Genomic DNA, 4,521 nt, shown 5'->3' with positions numbered 1-4,521 from the left:
AGCCGATGATGGGGATCCCAAATAACCTGTAAAACAAAAGGTCCATTTCAGTTTAATACTATATCGCATATTAAAAGTACTGACAAACACAAGCAAATGGTAATATGATACGTACCTCATCGATGCTCAAAAAGGTCCAATGACTCACGTAGAACCACTAAATGGTCCATCGTGGTACGGGATGGAGTACCGGGCATCCAGCGGTGCACGCGGGGACTGGCATCAGTATACTCGAGCGACGGGTGAGGACTGAGTGCTGGAAAATGCTCATAAATCCATGCCTGCAGAAGCGTCATATAACCACTGATCTGTCTCACTGATGACCTCGACGCAATCCCCAACTGCCGATACAAATATGCTAAGGCAGCTGTACCCCAGGCATATGTGCTCACCCTATCCAGATCCCGCAGTAAACACAGATACGCTATAGGCACCCTGGTCCCACTCTTATCAGCAAAGAGTGTGCAGCCTAACAAAAATAACAAATAGGCTCGTGCTGCACACTCTATCCTCTGCTGCCTGTCTCTATTAGATACAGAGTGAAACTGAGTCCTCAGCCACTCCATCCTCACAGACTGACCGCGCGATGACAGTACCTCCTGACGCGCGTCTCCAGCTGACACCCCCAACAACTCCACAAGTAGCTCCTCAGCATCCCGATCACTCATCCTCTCAGGAGAAACTGATACTGAGGAACCTGCGACAGGAATCCCTAAAATGGCGGATACATCATCCAACGTGATAGTGATCTCGCCAAATGGTATATGGAAGGTGTTCGTCTCGGGCTGCCATCTCTCTACGAAGCCCGAAATCAGAATCTTATCGATGAATCGATAAGAGCACTGTACTAACTCTACGAGGCCCGACTGCCTCAATAGTGCTCTGAACCTGGTATTTGGTTGGTTTGAAGACCACCACTTCCATTCACCAACCTTGGCAGTATGGTTCATGCACTTTAGTGGAGCTCGTTCCTGTAATATAAATGTATAATTACTACTACTTTATAAAACATCAATAAACAAAATATAATGCTATAACAAATAAACAATACCTGTTGCCTCCAGATGGAAGCTGCTATATGCGTCCTGAAACTGATCAGGACGGACTCATCCTCTGGACCTCCTGGACATGGTCCAACGGACTCATCGTCTTCGCCCCTAGCGGGCATATCATCATGCTCTGACTCAGGAGAGTCCGATGGCATATGAGCAGGCTCGGGAGAAGCAATCCTAGCACGACGTCTCCTAGCTGACGCCGTAGGTCTAACTCTGGCGGGACGGGGATCCATGTCTGAAAATATAGAAATTCAATGTTAGGCTATATCAAAGAAAATAATTTAATTGCATACATAAATGTTCGGCACAAAATTCAGCACGGCACGCGATTTGGCACCAGAAGCCTTCTGTTCGGCTGCACAGTGCCGAACAGAAGGCTTCTGTTCGGCTGCACAGAGCCGAACAGAAGGCTTCTGTTCGGCTGCACAGAGCCGAACAGAAGGCTTCTGTTCGGCTGCTCAGAGCCGGACAGAACCATTCTGTTCGGCACTGTGCAGCCGAACAGAAGGCTTCTGTTCGGCACCGTGCAGCCGAACAGAAGGCTTCTGTTCGGTTGAGTGTTGCCGAACAGAGGGCTTCTGTTCGGCACTGTTCAGCCGAACAGAAGGGTTCTGTTCGGCGATCCAGTGCCGAACGGAGCACTGGAGGCGGGGGGGCGGGGAGCTACCTCGACGTGGTCGTGGAGGCGCCGGCGAGGTGCTCGTTGCTCGGGAGATGGCCGGGGAGGTGGTTCCGGGAGAATGCCGGCGACGAGAGGGAGAAGGGGAGAATGCCGGCGACGAGAGGGAGAAGGGGGAACGGGGGGGTTTTGGGCAAGGGAGAAGGGGGAGACGGAGGGGGTTTGGCCGCCGGCGAGGTGCTTGAGGTGCTTGAGGCGAAGTTTTTTGGGCGGAAGGGAGAAGCCGGCTGGAGTGGAGTTTTGGAGGGGAAGAGCGGGGTTTTGGGGGGGGGGGGGGTTTGGGGGTGTAGAGAGCAATTTAGGTGAGGGGGTGGGGAGGGTGAAGGGTAATTTAGGATTTTTTAATTTTTTAGGGGTGTCCTTAGCAAATGGGGGGGTGTAGAGAGTATTTAATTTTTTTTTAATTTTTGGGGGGTGTCCTGAGCAATCGGGGGGGTGTATTTAGAACTACCCCACGTGAGTCACAGCAGGAGCGACTACGCCCCCACGCAATAGAGCTTGGACCCAGGCGGCATTTGAAATGGACGGTCTTGATTGATCCCAGGATGGCGGTTGGGAGGGAGGCGAAGGTGGGGGCCACCAACGGGGATTAAAGGACGTTACGGTGTGTGGATGGAGAGAGGGCCGACCCGCCCCACGTTTTGGGCAGCGGTCGAGGCCGCATAATAATAAATCATAGGTGTTCGATAAACCCAGGTCCCCCTCCCATCTATGCCTTCTTGGTGGGTACCTGGCACAAGGCACAAAAGGATTCATATCCAAAGGCATGCTCTGGATATGATTTGTATTTACTTAGAAGAAGCTTCCGTAATCGAATAGGTTCGAAATTGGCACAACAAAACGGACAAACATTATGACATTCGAAGACTAGTGAGAGAATATGGCTCCTTTCGAGCTTCTCATATCTATCGAAAGACATACAAAAGTATTGTTGTACTAAAAAAAAATGTGGGCTTTGACAATAGGAGGCGTAATTAGAAAAAATAAGGTACCATTTATGCTTTCTTAGTGGGTGTTTGAGATGCTGGCACGAGGCACGGAAGGATCCATATCCGAAGGCATGCTCTAGATGCGATCTGTATTTACTTCGAAGAAGACTCGATCACGGTGATCGAGTAGGTTCGAGGCCGGCACGAAGCAGATGGACAATCATGCGTGCATTTGTTGTTGGGTAGGACGGGTGGTGTTGGAGATGTGGTACGGAGATATATGGGATGGTGTTTGTTAGTTAATGATGATGATGCCTACTATGTCCTATGTTCTTAAGTGTCGCATCTTTTCTCTGATGATGCTTTTTCGTTACAAGGCGGGAGCATCGCAACGGGAAAAAAAAAGTGGGACGTGCAAGGTGATTCAATGACGTTATCTTAGCAATAAAAAAAGGTCGATGTGGTCTCCAGGCACTGTAGTTTTTCACGTTTGCGTTTGTTTTGCGCATCCATTCTCCTTTTTATTCGGGACAGCGGGAGCATCCAATCAGTTCACATGTGGAATCACTGCCAGGTGGTCAGTAAATAAAGCATGAATAATGTTTAGGCAAGAAACAAGTATTTCAGCCAAATCTTCTACGGTGATGCATTACTATTTCAAAGAAAAGCTATTATACTTCATCTTAGAATAAGATCATCAATTCATCATTTATGTTTGTCTCCCTTCAAGTTTTAACGGTCGAATTACTTTAAATCTAGAGTCATTTCAGAAAAACTTGCGATCATTTTCTTTTCTATTTCACTTTTTATTATTTCCAAACCAAATGCAGTCCAAGATATACTACGGTATAGCAAAATATTCAGCGTTGTCAGAGCTGCAACCATTGATGGATCTTTATATTCTTGAGTTATTTTATTCTGAATAAACTCCGGCTGGCATAATAGGTATCTCTTAGCTAGGACCATCAAGCCTCCAAATAAGCCATAAAAAGCCTTCCCATCCTATTTTTTATGGTGTCAAACCTAATTAGGAAAACCTGCGGTTCCCAAACCATACATGGGTAAAAAGAGCGTACTCAGTCTGCAGCATGAATAGAAACTCTAGAACCCATAGAAAGAATTGGTGTACTACAGTCGGACCTAACAACCGTTTGTTTACATTAAAACACATGATCTAACTACTGCAGTTGTTGCTGTCTCTACGCCAAAAGACACGATGACACTCCTCGCCTACCAAAGCCATTATGAGAATTTTGTATTGGAAGCATAAGTAGTTGTAACTTGAGGAAAGAAAGCAGGTGCTAAGAAAGACATTATTTTACCAGGAGTGCAGAATGAAATTTTTGAGCCATGATAAACTTATGCAATTTATGGTCACCTGGCTTATGCTAATAGCTAGGTTTGCCCTTTATTTCCTTACAGTTACAACATTGCTGAAAAAAATGTTGAATGTGCTAAGATTGATTATTTTTACAAATGTCGCAATTTATATCAATAATCTGAGAATCAAGAATGATAAACCTGACATGGAATTATGGTGCACACTTTAGGTCCTAAGGAAAGTTTTTCTTTAAAAAAAACGCAGACATTGACTTAGTTTTTTTTATTTTTTTAATAACTTACAAGATATGAGAATGGAAGACTAAGGACACGTAATGATTAATCAAAGAGCTCAAATTTGTGCCAGGGCACAGAATAATGGTGCTGATAACCTAAAAAAGGCCTGATGGTACTTCTAACTGGTATTAACAATCAATTCTCATTGAGCTAAAGGCAAGCAGAACCCAGAAGCCACGCCATCATCCCCAAGAGGGCCACAATTGGTTCAGCCACAGCAATCAAATGAAAGATGGGAATA

Source organism: Phoenix dactylifera, chromosome 4, assembly GCF_009389715.1.
Source record: "Phoenix dactylifera cultivar Barhee BC4 chromosome 4, palm_55x_up_171113_PBpolish2nd_filt_p, whole genome shotgun sequence".
Lineage (NCBI taxonomy): Eukaryota > Viridiplantae > Streptophyta > Magnoliopsida > Arecales > Arecaceae > Phoenix > Phoenix dactylifera.
Note: the sequence above shows the minus strand (reverse complement) of the source record.